The 24,977-nt window shown below is 43.3% G+C and overlaps 1 long non-coding RNA gene across 1 annotated transcript in view; it reads right to left on the bottom strand.

Annotated features, from left to right (window-relative positions):
• Positions 1 to 3,667: 3,667 nt before the first annotated feature.
• The window catches only part of LOC142448663 (uncharacterized), a 60,829-nt gene continuing 39,519 nt past the window's right edge, over positions 3,668 to 24,977 (bottom strand). The window contains exon 4 of the long non-coding RNA XR_012784532.1: positions 3,668 to 5,516. This is a non-coding gene — a long non-coding RNA (uncharacterized LOC142448663). The remainder of the gene's footprint in view (positions 5,517 to 24,977) is intronic.

The following is a 24,977-nucleotide window of genomic DNA, read 5'->3' as shown; positions in this document are numbered from 1 at the left end:
GGATGAATGTATGGATTGTGATAAGAGATGTAAGAGCCCCCAATAAAGGTATTTAATATATATTTTAAAGGAACGGAATCACAGATTTGATAAATACATTAAGTGTAACAGAGAGCACTTTGAAAGTGATACATTTTGTAAAAAGTACCACTGGTATTAGCTCCTCTTTTTTCCCTCCCTCCCCACCCTCCCACCCTCATGACCCCTTGATAAATTATAAATTACACTGTTGGCTTTCTCCCTTCACTGTTTCTGTTGTGTGTTCCCCTCAGGGGTGGGGGAGGGGATGTTTATACTTCAATCATTGTGATTGGTTCCCCCGTCTCCCCCAACTTCCCCTCTACTTTCATGGTACTGCTTCTCTCATTAATGTTCCTGAGGGGCTTATCAGTCTTGAATTCCGTGTGTCAAGAGCTCTTATCTCTACCAATGTACATGCTATGGTCTAGCTGGATTTGTAAGATAGAACTGGGGTTATTATAGTGGGGAGATGGGAGCATTAAAGAAGTAGAATAATGTTGTATATTTCATCAGTGCTGTACTGCACCCTGGCTGACTCCCCACTTCCTTGTAACCCTTCTGTGAGGGGATGTCCAATTGTCTACAGATGGGCTTTGGGTCTCCACTTCTATCCCCCTCATTTGCATGGATATGATTGTTTGTTTGGGGTCTTCTGATACCTGATAACCTGATCCCATTGACACCTCGTGATCACACAGGTTGGTGTGTTTCTTCCATGTTGGCTGTGTTGCTTTCCTGCTAGGTGGCCACTAGTTTAACTTCAAGCCTTTAAGACCCCAGATGCTATGTCTTCTAGTGGTCAGGCACCATCAGCTTTCTTCAACACATTTGCTTATGTGCCCATTTTGTCTTCAGTGATCATGTCGAGAAGGTGAGTGTCATAGAATGCCAGGTTATTAGAACACAGTGTTCTTGTGATGAGGAAGGACTTGAGTAGAGGCACAGTGTCCATCTGCTACCTTGATACTTAACATATATTACATAGACTTATATCCCTATCGTCACATATAAACATAATTACATATATACATGCCTATATCCATACCTCTAGAAATGTCTTTTGACTCATAGTTCTTTCCTTTATTTCCTTTTACTTTCCACCTGTTCCAAGATCATGTTCGACCTTCATTTGGTTCTCAGTAATTCCTCTCGGCTACATTTTACTTCATCAAACACCACCAAATAACGTACATTTTACATGTTTTTTTTTAAATTTGAGGAACAAACTGAGGTCTGAAGGGGCAAGATAAGTCATAGTTTCCCTACAAGATTCTCACAGGCCAGCCTTTACTACTCTTAAAAAATGAGCAAGTGCATTATCATGATATGAAAAAAAAAATCTTGGTGCAATTTTCCTCACCACTACAGTTTTTAATTTTCATTTTTGTAAATTTTAATAAATCATTTTATTGTGGGCTCTTGCAGCTCTTCTAACAATCCATACATCCATTGTGTCAAGCGCATTTGTACATATGTTGCCATCATCATTTTCTTAACATTGTCTTTCTACTGAGCACTTGGTATCAGCTCCTCTTTTCCCTTCCCTCCCCCCACCCCTCCCACCCTTGATGATTTTTACATTATTTTCATATTTTCCCCATTCACTGTCTCCCTTTACCCTGTTGTTCATCATCCCTGCCCCCCTCCGGGGGGAGGGGTGCACAGTGATCATTGCTATTGGTTCCCCCTCTCTCCCTCCACCTTCCCCCCTACCCTCATGGCTGCGCTACTCTCATTAAGTTCTCGGTTTCCTTAAAACTCCTTCCTCATCCTCTTCCATGACCAGCCTGCGTCTTTCAAGTAAACTCTACAAAGTTTATCCCTTTGGGATCTCAAAATATAGCTGTCATCATCTGGGATGCTTTCTCTGCCTTGAAGTTTACTGGCACCAGAAGACTCTCCGGAAGCAACCGTGCTGTTTGGGCCTTGTTTTAAAAGGCACCCAAGGAAAGCAGAGCCGGTGTCCTAGTGAACGAATCTACCTACAACCACTCACTAATCACAGAGGTCGCTGTGAGTGTGTTTTGGTTTGGAATGAACCATGCATGTATGAATTGGAATGCTGATATCATTGCTTATTTTTTTCCTTCTAAAATAATTTTTAAAATCTTTTTATTGTGAGTTAGGGGAGTTTCTAGAGCAGATGGTCACTCTTACGTTCAGCAATTCACACACATTTTGTTGGAACTCATCCGTTGCATTCCCCTCAATGGACTATCATTTGTCCCATCTCCTTCCTGTGTTTCATTTCCATCTGGTCTCCTTTCCTATGCCCTGCAACTCTTTTCTTGGGTCAAAGCTAACCTTTAATCTTACAGGGGCAATTGGTCTTTTCCAGATCTGAAGAGCAACGAAGGGCCATAGTGTTGGGGAATCCCACCAATCTCTATTGTACCAGAAGCCTGAGATATGTGCGTGTGTGTAATTTTGCATTTTAGTGCCCATTTTTCTACCCTTATAACCAGGAACTTCTAAAGTAGCTCTGTTGCAAAGCAGTGGCAGTGGTCACCAGGCACCATCCAATTCCTCTTGTCTGAGTACTGCGGAGCTGTACGTTTGCATGGGCTATTCGCCCAGTGGATGAATTGCTTCGGTGTGTCTTGATTTTCATCACTCTTCTTGCCCTTGCCCAGGAGAGGGACCAATAATTTTACCTTAGAGGACGGCCCACGAGCTTGTAAGACCCCAGTCAAGAAGCAGAACTTTTGGACTTGTCTTCATATGTCCCTGGGTCATGAACAAGATCAGTTCTGAAGTCTGTGTTCCAATCAACTTTGCAGGCAAACTGGAACAGTCAGGGATGCTTCGTATCTGATGCCAGCTAGGCGAATGTTTGTATGTGGCATATATTTTACCTTTCTATACACGTAAGAAACACTTTCCAAGACACAGAAACATCTTAATATAGCATCATCATCATCATACATTAATACAAAGTTAACTACGTACAGGAGTGCACTGATTAGAGAGGGAGAGAGAATCTGTGTTATCCTGTTACCTCATGAATGCCCCTTCCAGGCTACAAGACATGAATAGGATAAAAGCAAGACTGAACCTTTAATCATGAACTGTTTTAGATCTAAACTGTTTCCAGAATGATTCCTTTAATGTTCCTGGCGACGCTTTACACCCCTCTTGCCCACTCCCTCCTCCACTTTTCTTGTCTTCAGTACAGTAGCTGAATGCTTTTCCAATGCCTGATGGTGCTTCACCTCTTTCTGCTCGCTTTATTATTTCCTCTTTATTTTCCACCTTGGTCATTTTCCCTTTCTTTGATGCGTCACCAGCACTTGCATCAGAGTTATGTGATGGAAACATGGTTATGAGGAGGCATAAGAGGGAAATTTTAGCCCAACACAAAATATACACTTGATACAGTGTTAATGGTAAGGCAATCCAACTTCAAAAGGCTGATGGTACTCCTCCTCCAGCAAGTGAGCTGCTGAAACACCACGCTGTTTTCACAGGCGTCATAAAGTAATGGGCACAATCATTAGATGAACTGCATATTTAACTCAAATTTTATTACAATCTTCTTTGGGGGGGGGGGGGGGGGGATCCACCCTTAAGTACAAATTCTTCTGCTTTCCGTAAGTCATATTCTTAATCTGTGGGTTTACTGACTATATAAATAAATATATACCTAAAGATAGATGACACAGAGAGAAAGACAGAGGGCAGGAGAACAATCTTTATTAACATTCTTTATATTTGAAATCAAGCTGCCAATTGCTATCTTTTAAACACATACCTAATATACTTGGGATAAGATATTTGTAGAAGTAAAATCCTGGCACACCCTGTGCACCATTCTTGGTGAAATAGAGGGGGCAGTGGAAAAGAGGAAGGCTCGCGATGAGATGCATTGATACAGTGGTCGCAACAATGGGCTCATGTATAGGAACAATGGTGAGGGTGGCGCAGGACCAGGCAGTGTTTCATTTTGTTGTATATATGGTCGCTGTGCGTTGGAATTGACTCGATGGCACCTAACGTCAACTCTTTCTATACCTTCCAAAATTATGGTCTCCACTTATGAGAATGAATCCTTCCACTACCTTCTGCAGATCCTTTGTAGGATCCATTTTTTTTAATTCAAAAGTAAAACTGAATTGAATTTTTCAATTGAATTTTTTTCATTAGGGATGCGGAATTCTTAATCCTCTCATGATCCATAGAACTTAGATCACCTACCAACATTTCAACCTCTCACATGTCTTGGGAAGCGGCTATCCCAGTAGTGGGATGTGTTGTCTCCTGATGGAGACCTGTACACTGCATGAATATGAAGAAATGGGCCTGGCCCACCAATCTTTCCTCAAGAGTCCACTTGGGACATCTGTGTCCCATCTAAACCCACCTAACCTCAGAATTTGCTCCTTGATTTCAACACGTCTTCCATTACTGAAAACATATGATGTCAATTAAAAATTCAAAACAGAAACGGATCTGGTCATGTGACAAATACCTTTGGAGAATGCCTTGACTCAGTTAGCACGCACCCTCTCCATAGTCACCTCTGGTTTCTCTGTACCTTTGGTTTTCTTCTTGAGGAAAGCAAGTCAACCAACTTCCTCTAGAACAGAAACAATCAAATGTTTAACATGGACAAACCCTATAATTCACTTGTGTCTGCCTTCAGTACCATGACGGCCAAGTCTGTGAGGCTGAGAAGAGGTTCAGCAGATCAGAGTGCTCTGATCCATTAGCAATGCCTGCCATCAACATGGGGATGGGTGGCAGTGGCATTTATGTCGTTTATTTGCTATCGCTGCCCACGAAACCGATAGCTGTTAGCACGGTCATCTCCTCTAGCACATAATTTGTGTTAAGTCACTAAAGATAAATATTAAGCAAATGCTTCGTTTTTAAAAAAATGCTTAGTCTCTTTGCCGTGTCTTTATTAGCTTTTTGGATCACGTAAAACTGTTAGGAAAGCTTCAGAGAAAGGGATTTGGGAAAGAGGGTCAGCAAACATTTCAGTAATGTTTTGATATGGTCTTCGTTTTGCCATTTTTATCTTTGCTGAGCTAAGTAGGCTAGGCTTTTAAAGATACTTTTACCATCAGAATCGTATTATTTTGATAACCCACTTCCTGGTGATGTTTCCAAAATGGTTAATTATTGTGGGGGATTTAAATACAGTGTCAGAGTAAATCATAACAGGCTTCTTTGGGTCAGGCTCAAGGTGAAAGACAACCACACTGCCCAACAACAAAGCAACGTAATAGCTCCTTTCCCCACACATAACTCTGCCCTTCCTGTCAGCCTACAGGAATCCCGTTCCCTTTCCCCCAGTGTAACTGGACTCCCCACCACAGGGAAATAACCCTCTCCTCCTTAGCTCCACCGCAAGGCAATCTGTCACTACTACACAGGACCAGTCCCCCAGCGCTGTGGCAGCCACACAAACCCCAAGGAGCTTGTATTGAGGCCAGGGTTGATGACACAGCATCGTGTTTAACACAGAGGGATGAAGTCACTCAATCTTCTCTCTGATAAAACAAAACAAACAAAAACATACATGTGAGTCTAGAAATACTACATTGGAAATGGGCACTCTTCCTCCCCATGGAGAAACAGGCCCTGAAATGAAAACGCTGTCTTCCAAATACCCAGAAAAGGACAAGACCAATTGAGCAAATGTCTGAGACACTATCAGAAACTCAAGTGCCCCCATCTCAGACAGGTGAGGGGGCAGGTGATATCACAGAGATAAAGAAGATTGTCACCTGCAGAATCAAACCCACTGCCACTGAGCCCGTTCTGACTGATGGCCACCCCAGGTGTCACAAAGTAGAAGGGAGCTCCAGGGGGTGTTTTTGTTTTGTTTTGTTGTTGTCTTTCTGGCTGTAATCTGAACAAACGCTGATTACCAGACCTTTCTCCCGCTGACCTACGGGGTGGATCCAAACAGCCAGCGTTAGGGTCTCAGTAGAACGCCAACAGCAGAGCTCTGCCTTATCCACAGGGCAGTGACACGCATGTTCCCAGAAAAAAGGAAGATGGTGTCCCTGTGGTGGCACCATGGGGGACACCCCAAAGGAAATGAAGTCGCAAATGCGAGGGAGTGGGACATAACCAAGTCAAGAAAAGCTTGGCCTTAAAGCAGCAACTTTTTATTTTCTTGGTACCTGAACAATAATCTTCTAAGGAGAATTGTGAGAGCCCTTCACCGTGGTCTTTATAGCTTCAGCTATAAAATAAAAAAAAAATTTTAAAAGCTATTCTTGGCTCACGGCTCTGCTGATTGATTCTAACCTTGAGGCTGCTCCATCACCTTGTTTCTACCTCAGCTTCCCAGTCAGTCAAGTGGGACATTCTACTTGCAATCTGCTTCATTTGCTGGCATGTCATGAAGATTAATTAACGACATTAATCCACTGACTGTTCCTGGGGACGGTCAGGGAGAAAGTACGGTGATGATCATTGCTGCAGTGGATTACGGGGTAGAATCTTGTCAGACTATTCAAAATGAGGTGGCTGTGGGGCCTTTATTTGGAAATAGGAAAACGAGGCCAGAGAATGACATTTGAATGGTTTCAAATTCCACCCTCCCCCAAACACCCCATTCTTGCCCAGGAACTGAAAAGTTCCATAAATTTCTTAACATGGGGGAAAGGGCACTGGACGTAGGCTTCAGATGCCCACATTCCCTTTTATCCACCATGTAGGAGCTGTGTGATCTCGTGCAACCTGCTGTGTTGTTCTGAGTGTCATTTGCTTCCTCTACGAGATAGGCACCCTAACACCTCCGATGTTTCTATGCCTAAACAGTGCTAGTGAGAAGTGCGGATGAAATGTGACTATTTAGTGGAGAGCAAATGCCTTGAGAATGATTGGGGCAGGGAATGTATGGATGTGCTTTATACAATTGATGTATGTATATGTATGGATTGTGGTAAGAGTTGTATGAGTCCCTAATAAAATGTAAAAGAAGAAAAGAGAAAAAAATGATTAGGGCAAAGACTGTACAGGTGTGCTTTATACAATTGATGTATGTATATATATGAACTGTGAAAAGAATTGTATGAGCCCCAATAAATTGTTAAAATTTAAAAAAAAAAGAAAGAAATGTGACTATTTCTGGAAAATGGGCAGACTGGACAGCTATTGAACATGATCATTTCTGAGGAAAAGCACGTTAGCTGCGATCGTCTCATTATCCCTTCCTGCAAGGGATTGGGGATATAATGGTAGAACTCTTTCTTTTTCATTCAAGAGACCTCGGTCCAACTCCCAGACAATGGATCTCATACGTAGACCCCCACCCATCTGTGGGTGGAGACATATGTCTTGCTACCGGTACTGAAGACGGTTCAGCAGAGCTTTTAGACTAAGATCGTCTTGGAAGGAATGCATGGAGCTCTGCTGCTGAAATCAGCCAATATAAACCCGATGCATCGCCATGGTCCAACCTTCGACTGATCTTGGGATACTGCAGAATCTGACAATGTTTTCTTCCATTGTGCATAAGTTTGAGAAGCCCCGGTGGTGTAGTAGTTATACAGTAGGCTGCAATCCGCATGGTTGGCAGTTCGAAACCACCAGCAGCTCCATGGGAGAGAAACTGAGCTTTTTACTCCAGTAAACAGATGCAGTCTCAGAATCCCATAGGGGGCATTGCTAGGTGTCAGCATTGATTCAATGGCAGTGAGTCTTGCTTTTTGGTTTGGTGCACATGATTCACCATAAGTCGGGGTCAATTGAATGGTAGCTAACAATAGCCCTTCCAAAAACGAGCTTCTGAGAGGCAATCTCCTGGTGTAAATGTATCTCAGACAAGAACTCTTTGGAGACCATATGCATGGGTTGGTATAATTAGTGGTCTCAGTCAGCCACGAGTCCACTTGGAATGTATCCAAGGTCCAGTGAGAAGCAAGGAGATACCAACTAGAAAGTCTGCCTTTCACTCTTTCCTGGTGGGGAAATGGAGGACAAAACTCTAACACCTTCCAATCTTCATCCCCTAAAAAATGAGATCCAGAAAGAGATTGGAGATCATTTATGTTCAATTCCTTTCTTTCATACAATGGAAAACGGAGGCTCAACCTTGCCCCGAAAACCTCATTTTCCCTGAAGCAGGGTTATTTCCGTCTTCAATATGCAACTCGTTATTAAGTGTGGTGGGGGAAATTGCTTTGAATTATTACTCATTCCCACATCTTCCATTCTAAGACCACAGTCCCTGCTCAATCCCAGTCCTGTCAAGTTCGGCTAATGCAACAGTCTCAGATTCTACCTTCCTCTGATTTCTTGTCTTACCCTCCAATCTTCTCTACATATGACTCTCAGATTCATCTTCTAGAAAATTCCACTGAATACTTCCTCTTCTGCCCCAAACCCATTAATGGCTATTGTGTACAGGAAAGGAATGACAGCAAAATCTACCAACTCTATTTAAGTTATAGAAGACTCTCTGAACCTAAAGGGAGGCGACACTGGGGGCCATTGCCTCTACTGCTCAAGTTCTAGAAAGGGGTTGACAAAAAAATGATAAATGTACCACTTCCCTGAGTTTGCTGTTCATCTTAAAAAGAAATCCAATTACAGTTTGCAATTGCATTTTGGTGAAACATAATGAGCTCTCTTTGGAGTTGCCTTATTCAGATCAAATTACTTCTTGGTAATTTAAAGTACATTACATTTCCCAGATATTTCTCAGTGCACCTACAGTGTTCGAGTCCCTGTGTAACGATTACACAAACATTGGCTGACCAACTCTGGATGAGTTCATAACCAAGGGACCATTACGTGGCTACCCACAGATAAGTCACTCTTCATTTCCCTTTGCCAAGGAATTCAAAGGTCATGAAACTCATCAGAAGAAAGTAACTTCTCAGGGGCTAGAAATGAAGAGCTGAGAAAACCTTTTTCTCAGAAATAAAACACTGTTGCAGAGAAGCCTAAACCCTTAGGTGTGAATGATCCTTCCTATCAGTCAATGAATCACTGAGGTGTGAATGATCAGCAAGATCAGTCAATGAAATTTCTTGGTCAATTACTTATTTACATAAGTGACACAGATTCAGCTGATGGCCTGACAAAAATGGCAAACCCGGAAAACATCGACTGGAACTCTCAAAAATGACATCTTCTAAAACATTTTCATTTCTAAAGAAACAGCAGAGAGAGAGGTAGAAATAAAAATTATATGATCAAAAGTTGTGACAATCAGAACAAAGGCAGAGGACTAAAGCTTTAGTGTCCTCTAATTTCACCACGAAAGTTCAGCACATAAAATGACAGATCTAAGAGTCATTAAAAGCTTCTCCACTGATTTTCACAGGCCAGAAAGGTCATCTAAGAGTTTACAAGATGCAGCTGGATCTTATTTTTCTGCAGTATCATTGAGTCAGGAGTTTCATAAAATGTTTTCATTTTTCCCTTCCACAATTGTCAACAAAATCTTTTGCCCTATGAGATACAGTGGGTTCATATGGCCCCACTAGTCATAATTCTTCATATGGTGTATTATGATTCTGAACTCTAATCCTGTAGTGATAACCCCATGTTGGAGGGAGTTATCTGCTTACTAATGGACAGGATTACGTGGGGTTAAATCCTCACCTTAGGAGAGGTGAGCCAAGTCATACCTTTTGTACCTTGACACTACTTTACAGGAGCGTATGACTTAAGACACCATCCCTCATTTTTTCCCCCTTGGGGATAGGATCATTTAAAAGACAAAATTCATACCTCCATCAAAACCACACCTCTCCCTACATGTAAGAGAAATCTCAGGCAGAAAGAAAGCCCAGGACCATCAGAAGAGCACATTCCAGATCTCTTCCTGAAGTGGCAAGAGGCCAAGACTGCATCAGCGACTATGGCACAGGGACTCAGAGGAATGCCGCAAAGACTGTGGGGCATCTACTCTTCATCTAGTGCTGTGCTAGGGGACTGTGAGACAGAGGGACTGGTAGGTGGGAACAGTGGCTGAGAAGCTGAAGACTGGTGAGAGACTTGGCTGCTGGCTGAGGAGAGGTGTTGTTGTGCACCAATGACTGGATCCTGACTATTTGATCCTGACTATCCTGGCTTCTGGTAACCGATGAACTCCCTAACAAACTCCCATACTGTGACCATTGTCTGTGAGTTCTCTGTGACCATGGCAGCAAAGGATTGAGTCCAGCATAGAAATAGAGTGCCATGGGAGGAATGGTCGGTGTCAGATAGGTAAAGAAGGATGGAGTGTGGAGGTATGTCTGGCTCTTGCTCATGGCAATAGGGAAGCCAGAGGAAGCCAGAAATGGCCATCCCCAGGCTGTTCACTGAATGCTTGATGGTTTTTGTTGTTTGTTTGTTTTTTTTACTTTCTTTTCGTGATTAGGAGCCCTAGGGGCATGGCGATTATTCATTTTGCGGCTAACCAACAGGTCATGATCTGTGTGAGAAAGGACTTCCTTCCATAAGTCCCATAGAGTTACAGTCTTAGAAAAACATAGGGGCTACTGTACCCTGTCCTATAGGGTCTCTGTGAATTGACATCAACTCCACGGCAGTTTGATTTTTAAAATTTTTTAGAGATCAACTTCCATTAGACTGTTCCAAAACCATTGTTTCTCTTCTGATGACTGGAGATGTCTCTGCTCGTTTCAACCCACTGCTTAGGATTTGAAGATTCTTTGGAAAACATTATCAGTCTCCCTCTTGATTACTGATATCACATTTGTGTTATCTTTGATAAATAATTACCAAAGAATACAATAATCAATACCAGGCAACATTTTTGATCGTTGAACAGGAGTTACAGTTGATTCCTAATTAAAAAAAAGTGTGTTCTTTTCCATAGATAGGTAAAAGAAGCAAGACTAGCCCTTTTCAACAGACCAGGTTCAACTGTATTGATTCCTGAATCTATCAGAAACTTTACTATCTCCATGATGCAAAACTTGGTTCTTCTAAATTTAATTTGCAAATTTTTCAGAAAGAGTTTCTTAGTGATGGGAAGAAGGGGTGGGAGGAGGAATGAGTTAGTTGAGTTAGTTTGTCGGAGCATCAACTAGGGTCCTTCAAAGTTCTTGATGAGAATTCCACTGCACTGGTTGTTTGTGGAGCCAATTAGATAAGAGAAAGGAAGAAAGAGCTGAAAAGACACTATCCCAGGACGCTTATCGGAGAAGATGATGAGCCCATAAAATTAAATTCTGAAATAAAATTCTTCAATTAAAAAGGCAGTTGAAGAAATCAGTAACCCACTGGTGAGGATGCTGGAAATCAATAATAAGAAGTAGATGAGTAGACGAACTTTCCATAGAAGGAAAGATTCCTGGGACCACATAACAGAGTGTCCTCCTGAAGAAGGCCGACGTAGGACATCCTATACCAGCTACTAAGGAGAATTAAAGGCTCATGCAGTGGGAAGGATGCTGCCAGTGTTTCCAAAAGAGGGAGACCTGTGAGGGTGATTGGTAAGGGGCTTGGAAATAGCTGACAGGGATGACTAAGCCATTGAGTAGGTTTGTGGTCTTGAAACATATATCCAACATGTGGCAGAGCCTCACAAGACTCATCAAGCCCACAAACTGCTACCCACTTTTGATGATTAACTGTGGAATAAATGACACAGTTGGAGACAAAAAATAACTCTGTCTCTAAAAATGCTAGAGTTCTGGTTAGAAACCTGAAGGCTAGAAAACTCTCGTGTTTTTATCCCTACATTTAGTCATCTTTGGGACTGAGGAAAGAAAGGAGCTCAAAGTTTAAGCAACACAGCAGCAAGGACCATGTTTATGTTGCTGATGACTGCAACCCTAGAGCCTCATACAGAATCTGGAAAAGAGGCGCTACGGTGGTGGAATGAATACAGTACAGGCACACAGACTTTGTAAAGGAGGTCAGATCCTCTTTCTGATTCGACTCTGGTGAAAGTGCTTAAGAAAGTCAGCTAGGACATGCACAGGGTTAAAATTGTGACTCAAGATATAAATGAAGACATCACTTAAAAATATTGCATACCCTTAATAGGTATTGTCAATGAGACAAAAAGAACGATATAGCAAGGTAGTAAAGAATTCGACCTCAGAGATATTGTTTTTAACCTACAAGGTAACCAAAAGTGGGAGAAGTGGCGAGAGACCACAGATGAGACATGGCTCCTTTTTATAAGAGGGGAAAGATGGACACAGCTGATGACCAACAGGTAGGCTTTATGCCAGTTCATTGCCAAAGACCCATTTATCTGGTTTCTGAGTCTTTAGAAAAGATGGCAGTGATCCTAAAAAGCCCTCCATCAGTAATGACGCCCAAGTGGCTCCAAAATTAACTTGAACAGATATTAGTAACATTATCGAAGATTAGTCTTAAAAGAAGGAGTATGAGGGGAAATTAAACTTATGGGAGCTACTTTAAAACTTATTTTTAGCAAGGTGGAAAACTGCTGGGTGATATTATAAAATTAGGACTGCAGACTCATGGAGCACAACAATTAAAGAGAAGGTTTAAAAAAATGCTTACTATAAAAAGCGGGTGGGAGATCATTCATATACTACGTGCACCTAAGAGAACGGTGTGAAGGGAAATCAATTCGAATAACTTTTCTATGGATACATAAATATGCGCCCATAAGATTAAAGAACTAAAAGGTATCTATGTTTAATCAAATAAATCCAGAGGAAATTGGTGAAGCATGTGACAGTTTTAAAAGAAGTGGTTACTTTGGAAGGTTTGAAGCAATGACAGATATTTGTATCCAATAAGTATTTGAGTTGCCAGTGCTATCCCACGGACCAGTGATTGACTGGTGGGTAAGCCAGTCAGGGTTTATGCCCTCAAATAGCCTACATCCTTGGGAGGGAAGAGACGCTCAAACAGGTAAAGAGATTCCGAAAGAAAATAACTCTGGAGAAAGAGGACATGAATTTTTTTAAAGTCATAAAATATACATAAGAACAGAACAGGAAATAACTGGATGATAAAACATTAGCATCCAAAGTGATTCAAGGGGATCATTCGCCAATACTATCTGAAGGGGTTAGCAGATACTCCCCCGCCCATGTCTCCACTAACGAAGCGACTGCATCTTGCACAAACAAAACATACACACGAGAAAATACAAACAGGAAACAAATGTCGGGGGAAATGTTCAAAAGAACTTGTAATCAAGAAATGCAAATTAGAGCAACTTTTTAACATCTGCTAAGTTAAAAAAAATGAGTTGAAGAAATAGAAACCAGACTAACGGGAAAGATGACAACATAAACACAGTCCCCGCTCTGGGAAAATGATCAGTTGAAAAGAAGAGCGACGGGCAGGAGGAGGTCGCCAAGTCACCAGCAGGGAAGCAGGGAAAGGTGCCAACCACGTGGGAGCCGCAAAGCGAGGAGTTCTGCCAGCTTCGGTACCTAGTTCCACAAAGGCAGTTGCAGAGAGGAAGGGAAGAAAAGTCTAGTCAAGGACATGAACAGATCAAGAGCAGGTGGAAGATAGGCACCTTCAGGATTCCTCCCCTGTGAAGTGAGGAAGAAAGACATCCCACAGCCCGATTGGCTATGAGTCAGAACTGACCCAAGTGCACCTAACAAGGGTATTCAAGGAAAAGAAGAGAAAGCTTTAGGCCGCTTCTAAGCATGTTTCTCATGTTTGGCCATTTCATTGTGGCGCTAGAAAGTTGAACATAGGGTTCAGGGAGAAACTTACTTCATTTGAAGGGATTAAGTCTAGAAGCAAAGCTGATCTCTGGGCGAGACGGAGGTTAATTAAATATGAACAGCGGAAGAAAAGGCCACTATCTGAAATCAACATCGCTGCAGCCGCATCAATCGGAAAGCCCAATTTCTCCACCAGGGAGTTTTTCTCTTAACTGGATTGCTAGCTGTGATCCTTCGTCCCTCATCTGAAGCTCAACACAGAACTGAGTAGACGGAAGAATGGCCAGACCACTCTCCCTGCCCCAGTGGTCCCATCACGTCTGCACAAGTTTCAACAGAGAAAGATCATACAAAGTACCCGGGTTTTCAGTGGCCATGGCTCAAGGCACCCTCTGTCTTTCTGGGATGACTAGAGGCTCTGCTCTTGATGCGGTATTGGCTCACCCAGCCCTTGGGAGGCCCAGGCAGCCATGTGTGTGACGGAGGGGCAGGGCAACAGCTAGGGCTTACCCATGTACACTATTTGGGGGCAACTAGTAGGTCTAGATTCATTGGTTATTTTGGATTGATTTTCAGAAGCAGATTGCCATGATTTTCTTCCTACTCTTAGTCTGGAGGGAGCCCAGCTGGCACTTCTCCGAGGAAGGACTAGGAGGCTATTTACTCCTGAAAAGATTTAGCATCTTGGAAACACACAGGAGCAGTTCTTTCTGCTATAGGGTTGCTATGAAGCAGATGCACTTGAAGGTGATGACTTTGTTGTTTTTTTGTCTGGACGCTCTGCTGAAACCTAGTCAGCATCACGGTAACATTCAAGCATTCATTGAGAGACACACATGGTGGCTGCACATGAGGGGCACTGACCAGCAACAGAGATTGGGTCTTCCACATGGAAGGAGACCCAGGGACCGGCACATGCCCAGCAGGGCTCTGCTTCATGGTGCCTTGGATCACCATGAGTCCAGGGCTGCCTCTCCCCGGCAGCTCACAACAACAGAAGCAGCCGCAGGTCTGGATAGAACACAGATAAAGAGGAGCAGCGATAAAAACCAGTATAGTGCAGAAAGACAACTCAAAGGACTTTGGGAAGCCTTTGAGCATTCAGGTTTAGAATTAGAATCCCAGCGCTGCCATTTGCTAGCTATGCAAACTTGGGCATTCTCATCATCGCTATTTTGTGATGCATATGCATAAACGTTGCAACCAATCAAAGAAAAACAATAAACATTGAATGCACCTTTAATGCATCATTCATGCTTTTCCCCAAGTATTTCTGGTTGTTATTCCAGAAACATGTATTTTACCTCCTCTTTCAAGGTTGTAGGAGCCCTGGTGGTGTCGTGGTTAGGCATTGGGCTGCTAAAGGAAAGTCAGGAGTTTGAAACCACCAGCGGCTCTGTAGGAGACAGATGGGGCTTTCTACTCCTGTAAACATCTCCAGTCTCAGAAACTCGCAAGGGCAGTTCTAACCTGTCCTAGAGGGTCACTGTGAGTCAGCATTGACTCAATGGCAATGAGGGTTTTGTTTTGTTTTATGGTTGTGTTAAGATGAAGTGTAACTTATTTTTATCATTGAAATGTGGATAAAAGTCACATATATCATTCTGGGATATGTCTTTAAGAACTAGAATTTGCTAAACGAATTCTTAGTCAATCTACGCCACCTTCCAGATGGTGACTGCTCCATCAGTTTATAGACTGGAGAGAAGGTGACTTGAAGTAGCACCCAGTCAGTCTTCTATAGCATGAGAGCATAATAAAGTGTTGTTTTGAGTCACTACCAAAACAAAACCTTACTGCCATTGAGTTTATTTTGGTTCATAATGACTGTGGTGGGTTTGAACACACCACACCATCCCAACTGCTAGCTACTAGCAAGTTATCTTTTGATGTAGCACACCTAATTTATTTGATCCACACTGATAGAGCTGTGAAACGTGAAAGAAAGGAAGTTTTGGAAATTTACTTCCAGAAAGGAAAATCTTGGACATAATATCCTAGTATACTCAAAATTGTAAAGTTTAAAGAAATAAAAAATGAAACAATAGCTGAAACAGGAGGAGCTGAAAATGCATCTCAACAAGGTTGGCAGTGAGTTGATGAAGTCAAAGAAAGAAACCAGGAAGCACATGAGGTTAGAGCTGGGTCAGTCTTGAAACTGCCATGTGTCTGCATACAGTTAGGTCCCACTGTTGAATCTGGGAAGTATCTTAGGTTGGACTCTCCAGAGGCAAAAACCAGTGGTTTATATTTGTGTGTATGTGTATGTATAGCTGCTGATATTAAGGAAGTGGCTCCCATGGCTGTAAAGGTGGGAAAGTTCTGGGTTCATGGGCCAGATGTCAAACTAGAGGTTTCTTCTGCTTCCTGTAGCTACAGGGGGTGATGAACCTGCATAGGCAGGGCAGCTGGCAAACGACTGACAACACCCAGGATTGGCAACCAATACAGCAAGCCTCTGACTCAAGAGTCCAATTTCGGAAGTCCTATATGAGTCGAAGCAAGCAAGCTTTGCCACAGCATCTTATATATGGGAAGCGGGCTGCATCCACAAGGAAACTTCCTTTCCTTAGATTAGCTGCTCAAAACACCTCTTCAGGGAAGTGATTACATTGCATTAGATTTCATCATGGGGAATTACTGCATCTTAACTGCCAAACAACTGAGGACCTAGCAGAGCTAAGTTGACATGAAACCTTAACTATCATGGAAAGTAAGCATGGATGTCTCCAAAAACTGCTACAAAGGTGTTCACTGAAATATTGTTTAGCAAAAAGAAATAACTTGGAACAACCCAATATCCCAAAATTGATAATTTGTTCAATAATTTGTTCAGTCTTTGCAAAACTGAAATGTGGCGAGTGAGACTGAAAAAAGAAACCAACCAAATTTTAAATCTGACTTCACTAGATTTACTTTTCATTTAACTTCAAGAGACACATTAGCTAGAAGCTACTCTATTGTACCACTTATTTTTGACATGATGATATATAGGCCTATATTTGTTGGCATAAAAGTATACATAGCATGTAGATAAGTTTTAAAAGTAGGTTCTGTCCGGAATATGTACAATTAACTTACGTGAGCTTTGCCTTTGTGCGTGTAAACAGATGTAATAAATGGCTCCGCATCAAAATGTCAACCGTAGATACTGGATAGTGGTAATATGACTATTTTTACTTTGATGTTTAAAGCCTTATTGATTGATTGATTCATTTTGTAAATTGTTTCATTGGGGGCTCTTAGAGCTCTTACACAATCCATACATCAATTGCATCAAGCGCATTTGTACATATATTGCCATCGTCATTCTCAAAACATTTTCTTTCTACTTGAGCCCTTTGTATCAGCTCCTCTTTTTTTCCTCTCTCCCCTCCTACATGCCCACCCTTGTGAACCCTTGATAAATTATAAATTATTATTATTTTAATATCTTATACCATCTGCTGTCTCCCTTCACCCACATTTCTGTTGTTCATCTCCTTCAGAGAAAAGGGTGGAGGTATTATACTTCAATCATTGAGATCAGTTTCCCCTTTCTGTCCCTTCACCCCCTACGTTCCCCCAACCGTCATAGTATCACTACTCCCATTGCTGTTCCTGAAGGGTTTATCTGTCCTGGGTTCTGTGTGTCAAGAGCTCTTACCAGTATCGGTGTATATGCTCTGGGCTAGGTGGATTTGTAAAGCAGAACTTGGTCTTAATAGTGGGGGGAAGGAAGCATTAAAGAACTACAGGGATGTGTGTCTTTCGTCAATGCTATACCACACCCTGGCTGACTAGTCCCTTCCTTGCGACCCTTCTGTGAGGGGATGTCCAATTGTCTACAGATGGGCATTGGGTCCACTCCAATACCCCTCATTCACATTGATATGATTGTTTGTTTTGGATCTTCTGGTGCTTGATACCTGATCCTGTGATACCTTGTGATCACACAGGCTGGTGTGCTTCTTCCATGTGGACTTTGTTGCTTCCTTGCTAGATGGCCATTTGTTTAACTTCAAGCCTTTAAGACCACAGACACTATGTCTTCTAATGTCTGGGCACCATCAGCTTTCTTCATCACATTAGCTTATGCAACCATTTGTCTTACAGTGACCATATTGGGAAGGTGAGCATCACAGATTGCCAGGTTATTAGAACAAAGTGTTCTTGTATTGAGGGAAGACATTGAGGGGTTCAATGTCTGTCTGCTACCTTAATACTTAACATATAATTATATGTACACAGGCCTGTATCCCAATCATTATATATTAATATATTTATATATATACATGTCTACATTCAAGAGGAAAAATACATGAGGGTGGGGGAGAACATGGCACTAACCCACCCATGGGTTATGTCTCCACAGGAAAGGGAGAGAGGGACCAGACCTCATTCTGGTGCACCAAGCCTTGAGAGAAACATGCTGGTAGAGAGCAGTGAACTAATAGAACTGTGGAGCCAGCTCCCATCCCAGCTGCATTGACTCCCTCCCCAGAAGAATACACTATAGAGGCAGAACTGAAGAGTGGTGGGGCTGTCCAGACCACATGGGAGCAAACTAAGAAAGAAAGAGTGGATCACATACTAGCCCACCAAGCCTTGAGGACAACATTCCTGCTCGGAGCAGTCAATGCACAGAGAGGACCAAAGGACCAGCCCCACCACGAGACACAATTCCCCTTCCCTGACCCACAGTGCTACAGGCAAGAGGACCAAAGCAACAAAGTCCTCAAGGAATCCTGAAAACAGATTTCTGACTTAGGGGGTGGGGGTTGGGGGGAGGGACCAGGGTTTGGAACCTCATCAGACCCAATCAGAAAACATTCTTAAAAGTCAGCAGACAGAGCTGGAACTTTTTGTAGGTGCTTTGTTTGTTTGTTTGTTTGTTTCATGTCTGTCTATATGATAGGCAGGATTGTTTACAATCCCGAGGATAAAACAATGGGGTCAGTAGTTCCAGACGCACATGGGAGCAGAGGATGGGGGGTGGGGCGGGGGGAGGAGGAGAGAGCCAACAAACCCAGGGACTAGGGAACAAGAGATCTAAAACCGATGGCGAAGAGAATGTAGAATGGCAGGTAGGGTTTGATCAAGTGCAATGTAGCTGAGAGGAATTATTAAGAGCAGAACATGATAGTGGGACAGGAGGAAAGTAAAAGGAACTAGAGGAGAGAACTAGGAGGCAAAAGACATTATCTTTAAACTTTTATGTACAATGGGGCCTTCAAAAAGCTTGTGGGCAAATTTCATTCTCTCTTCATCCCATTTTCAGGCAAACGTTTTGAAATTCTTTCATCCTAAGGTGTCTAACTGAGACTGCAATATTGTCATATCTTAATAGGTACAGCTATTTCCATTTTGAAAAGTAAAATTAAACTGTTAAAACCTAGTATTGGTAATTCTGCAGAAAAAGTGCTTATGGTATTGCAAATTGATATCATTAATTTAAGAAACATTAAAAATGCTATACCTCGGGAATATATCCTAAAATAAGTCTCAGAGGAAGGGGAAGAAAGGCTTCTTTGAAAAATCTTTTCCCTGGGGAATGATTATCCCAAATTATTTTCCATCAAGTTAATTACAACTCTCTTTAAATGCCTATAGATTATAATGGAAAGTAAATAGGGGGAAAATGCTGAAACTGATTTAGGAGAGAAGAACCGTATCTCTTTAGTTTTCTTTCAAGCTTTTAATAATAAACCCTCCGCGGATAAATCTTTATGGAAATGCTCGCGCGGCAGAAATCTCAACAGCATTAGCTGCTGAAAAATAATCCCCAGTCCTCAGTGACAGAACATAATCAAGGTATTATTATTGTTACTCACATCACCAGCTAATGCAGGTGGGACAACTGCCTTGGATGGGCATCCACCAAGTGAAACTCCTTTCATTCCTCAGCTTATATCTGCAGGGGAGGATGGCTGGAAACTGAGCCCCAATCAACCTGTTAGCATATGAGTGCCTAATGAGCCTTCCTTCCTTGTTTTAAGTCACTGATAATATTGAAGTTGCTCCTTAGAACAACCAATATTACCCTGACTGATAACGGCAGCAAAAGGCAAAGAAAAGGATTTTGAAAATATTCTAGGACTAAAGTGTTTCAGACAATAATTGTTTTATACAGCTAAATTCTCCCATCCCAGCCAATCTTCCTGTCATTGCGTGGATGCTGACTCCTAACTGACCCTATAGGACTACCCCTGTGGGGTTCTGAGGCTGTACATCTTCATGGGAGTAGAAAACTTCACCTTTCTCCATCAGAGCGGCTGGTTGTTTCAAACTGCTGATCTTATAATTAACAGAGGGATGCATAACCCAGTATGGCACTAGGGGCCCTAAATTAGTAAGGATAAAACGGGTCTATGAAAACGGCACCTTTAACTAAAGCATCAGTTGACAAGGCACGCAGCCTCTAGTCACCATGGAAGAAGGGACCACTGAGCCTCCTGCCGGGGGCTTGATGGTCAGGCCTGGGAGGAGATCACCTCTGACCACATTCTAGAGATCCAGTTACATGGCCCAGAGACAAGTGCAAGGATATTCAGGCAGCATAATCCCCCTCGATGGTCGGAAGAAGAACGGGATCAGAGCAGATAAGACTCTGGATCTGCGTGGACTTGGGCTGCCAAATTTTCAAGTAACAGCCATCGGCACCACCCAAGGTCACATCTCTGCCTTCAAAGAAACCAGTGTTTACACTGAGCATTCTAGCTCATTTCTCAAGTGCAAGAACTTACTCCATTGTACGAATGAATACACACATGTAATTTTTAAGTCATTTTATTGGGGGCTCATACAACTCTTATCACAGTCCATCCATCCATCCATTGTGTCAAGCACATTTGTACATATGTTGCTATCATCATTCTCAAAACATTTGCTTTCCACTTAAGCCCTTGGTATCAGCTCCTCATTTTCCCCCTGCCTGCCCCTTCCCCCTCCCCCATGAACCCTTGATAATGTATAAATTATTATTTTTGTCATATCTTACACCATCTGATGTCTTCCTTCACCCACTTCTCTGCTGTCCATCCCCCAAAGAGGAGGTTATATGTAGATCGCTATAATCTGTTCCTGCTTTCTACCTCACCCTCCCAGTATTGCCACTCTCACCACTGGTCCTGAGGGTTTCATCTGTTCTTGATTCCCTGTGTCTCCAGTTCCTATCTGTACCAGTATGCATCCTCCGGTCCAGCTGGATTTATAAGATAGAATTGGGATCATGATAGTGTGTGGGGTGGGGGGGGGAATATTCAAGAACTAGAGGAAAGTTGTATGTTTCATCATTGCTACACTGCACCCTGACTGGCTTGTCTCCTCCCCATAGTCCTTCTGCAAGGAGCTGTCTAATTTTGCACAGATGGGGTCTGGGTCCCACTCCACACTCCCCCTCACAGTCCTATGATTTTTTTTGGGGGGGGGGGTTCTTTAATGCCTGATACCTGATCCCTTTGACGCTTTGTGATCTCACAGGCTGGTGTGCTTCTTCCATCTTGGCTTTGTTGTTTCTCTGTGAGATGGCCCCTTGTTTATCTTCCAGCCTATGGGACCCCAGATTCTATATCTTTTGACAGCTGGGCACCATCAGCTTTCTTCACCACATTTGCTTATGCACCCACTTTGTCTTCACCAATCGTATTAGGGTAGGCTGGTATGCTTCTTCTATGTGGGCTTTGTTACTTCTTAGCTAGATGGCCACCTATTTATCTTCAAGTCTTTAAGATCCCAGATGCTATATCTTTTGATAGCCGGGAACCATCAGCTCTCTTCACTACTTTTGCTTATGCACCCGCTTTGTGTTCAGTGATCAGGTTGGGACAGGCTGGTGAGACCCTACTCCTAACCACCAAAAGACCAAATAAATCTGTCTTAGAAGAAGTACAGCAAGAATGCTTCTTTGAAGCAAAGATGGTGAGACTTGGTCTTTGGTGAGACTTTGGGCCTGTTGTCAGGAGATACCAGGATCTGGAGAAAGACATCATGCCAGGTAAAGTAGAGGGGCAGCCACAAAGAAAGGGGAAGGCCCTCAACAAGATGGATTAGCACAGTGGTTGTAACAGTGGCTCAGATCTATACGGATGAAGCAGGACTAGGCGGTGTCCCATTCTGTTGTACACAAAGTCAATCCCCTGTGAGTCGGAACCCACTTGATGGCAACTATCCACCATCACATTCATGATTCTCCTGGTCGGGCTCTAGGTGTGTGGCCAATGGTCTATAGACAAGGAGTCCCAGGTACATGAGAGACAAGTAAACTAAAACATATGCTACTTTATACACTAGGTGACTTTTCCCGTTGGCTTCATTTTTAGGATTTATAAAAATAGAATACGTACTTATCGCCGCAGGTTATCCAGTAAAGGACTGCCACCAGCCGAGTGGAGCCCCCGTAAAGGCTGCAGCAGGTTTAATCACAGGACCTGCTTGAAAGCTGTGTTTGGATCATTACCAAACTTGAGCTTCCTTGAGCACTGACTGTGCGCAGCCCCACAGGTCTGCGTCTATTCCAAGGGACGGATAACCTCACAGGGCCACCTAATGGTGTGAACAGCAACATGGAGAAACCAAAATCACCCACAGAGTCAGGACTTGGTCAGCAGCTGGTTTCCCCGTAGTTCCTAATCACCATCCCACCAGTGTCAGATTACCCTGGAAGCAGGGTAGGCATGGACTTACTCATGCTTACTTATTAATCAATAGCAAACAGCTCCCGAAAGCAAGCCTGTTCTTGCTTTAATAAGGAGGCAATCTGCCCTGACCACATTTTAAGAGCATCACTAGAACACAGACAAGATGATGTTTGGGAGAAGTGAGGTTTCTGATAAGATTTGGAAACTAAAAACAATCGGTTTAGAAGAACAGGAGAGCAAGACCTAGGGCCCTCAAGTTGCTGCCCTCCACCCTCATCTTGTAGTGACCTCACATATAACAGAGCAGAACAGCTCCAAAGGGCAGCTTTTTGGTTCACCACCAGTCACCAGTTGCTTGTACGCCTTGGTCATCCCAAAGAAACCAACTCATGTTAACTTCATGCATATTTAGATGAGTCTACCAGCCACCTCCTTGGGTCTAAACCCAGGCCAGGGCCAGCCATTTAGGAAACCTGAACAATTCATGCTTATTGTACCTCTGCCAAAGATTCTGATCAAGTAGGTCTGGGTGAAGTTTCATGATTTCTAATCATAGCTAATTCTCTGTGATACTTCCTATGTGCCAGACACTTCTGCCAATGTTTTTATGTATAATACTAACACACTAAGTCCTCATCATAACTCGGTGACTTAAGGCCCTCCAGCCACTGAGTTGATTCTAACTTGTAGCGACCCTACAGGACAGACTCTGAGTTTCTGAGAGAACTCCTCTTTCCAGGAGCAGACAACCTCATCTGAAGTTTTGAACCTTGAGGACAGCAGCCCCATGGATAATCCACAACACTTGGTAACGTTAGGAACTGTCATCATCTCTATTAATGAGGCAATGAAAACCCAAAGGGGCTCAGAACAAGACCGAGCTGGAAGTTGGACCCAGCGAGTCAGGTCTCAGGGTCTGCCTTTAAGCAGTTTGTCAAAAGGCTTCTCAGAAAAGGAAGCGAGAACTGCAATGCTCCCTGAGTGATTCCGTGGCCTCCAGTGCAGGGAAGTGGAAACGGCTGGCCGTGAACAGCCTTTGCCGAGCTCTATCGGTTGCTGGTTGCTGTCAAGTTGGCTCTGATTCAGAGTGACCTTCTGTTTTACAGGGATCAGGTATCTGGCATCAAAGAACAAAAACCATTTCATTGTGAATGAGGGGGAGTGCAGAGTGGGGACCCAAAGCCCATCTGTGAGCAACTGGACATCCCCTTACAGAAGGGTCATGGGGAGAGGAGCCAGTCAGGGTGCAGTGTAGCAATGATGAAACCTACAATTTTCCTCCAGTTCTTAAATGCTTCCTCCCCCTCCCCCAACTATTATGATCCCAATTCTACGTTACAAATCCAGCTTGACTGTGTACTGGTACAGATAGGAACCGGAAACACAGGAAATCCAGGACAGATGATCCCTTCAGGACCAGTGGTGGGGGTGGCAACACAGGGAGGGTGGAGGGAAGGTGGGGTAGAACGGGGAAACCGATTACAAGGATCTACATATAACCTCCTCCCTTGGGGATGGACAACAGAAAAGTGAGTGAAGGGAGATGTCAGACAGTCTAAGACATGACAAAATAATAATAATTTATAAATTATCAAGGGTTCGTAAGGGAGAGGGTGGCGAGGAGGGAGGGGAATAATGAGGAGCTGAGACCAAGGGCTCAAGTAGAGAGCAAATGTTTTGAGAATGATGATGGCAACAAATGTACAAATGTGCTTGACACAATGGATGGATGGATGGATGTGATAAGAGCTATACAAGCCCCCAATAAAGTGATTAAAAAAATAAAAAGTAGCCCAGGCTTGCATCACGTCCATGGTCTTTGACATGTTTGAGGGCAGTGTTGTGGCTTCTCTGTCAGCCCATCCCATCCAGTGTTCTCCTAGTCCAGTGGTCCTCAACCTTCCAATGCTGCGACCCTTTAATGCAGTTCCTCATGTGGTGGTGACCCCCCACCCCAGCCATATCATTATTTTCGTTGCCACATCATAACTGTCATTTCACCACTGTGAGGAATCGGGAGACCCCTGTGAAAGGGTCGTTCGACTCCCAAAGGGGTGACTAGCCACAGGTTGAGAACCGCTGCTCTGGTCCGCTCTGTCCCTTTACAATACCAAGCATGGCGTCCACTATTCTAAGGACTGATTTTTCCTGATAATGTGCCTAATGGAAGTGAGCTGACGTCTAGTTACCTGTCCTTCGAAGAAACTTTCTGGTTGTATGTCTTCTAAGATGGGCTTATTTTTCTAGCCGCCAAAGAGATAATCAATAACCTCCTCCAATACCACCATTTGAACTCACTGATTCTCCTTCTGTCTTCCTTTTCCACTGCCCGGCGTAACCTGTACTATTTCTCACCTGGTAGGCCCAGAATGTTGTCGACCAGGCTGAAGGCGTCGGTGGAAGTGAAAGTTAACAAGCACACAGGCATATGCTGGGCCTGGGTCCGCGGGAAACTGCCAGAATGGAACAGCTCACATCTTGCTCCTTGTCCCCACTGAAAGACAGTCCAGAACCAGAAAGCAGGAGAGCCACCGTTCCGACCACATCCCCAGTGCGTGGTTCCTCCTCCTAAAGCTTCGTCTATGTGGCTCACCACACCCACTGCCCTTAGGCCCATTCAGACTCAAGGCAGCCTTCTCTTGGGTTTCCGAGTCAAACATCATGGGAGCAGAGATTCTCCACGGATCCTTATTTATGTTCACATATTACCTTAATTTAAATCTCCTCCTGGCATGGTGGGTTAAGC

The sequence above is a fragment of the Tenrec ecaudatus genome, chromosome 5, assembly GCF_050624435.1.
Source record: "Tenrec ecaudatus isolate mTenEca1 chromosome 5, mTenEca1.hap1, whole genome shotgun sequence".
NCBI classification, from domain to species: Eukaryota; Metazoa; Chordata; class Mammalia; order Afrosoricida; family Tenrecidae; genus Tenrec; species Tenrec ecaudatus.
This window is presented reverse-complemented; position numbering and strand designations above follow the sequence as displayed.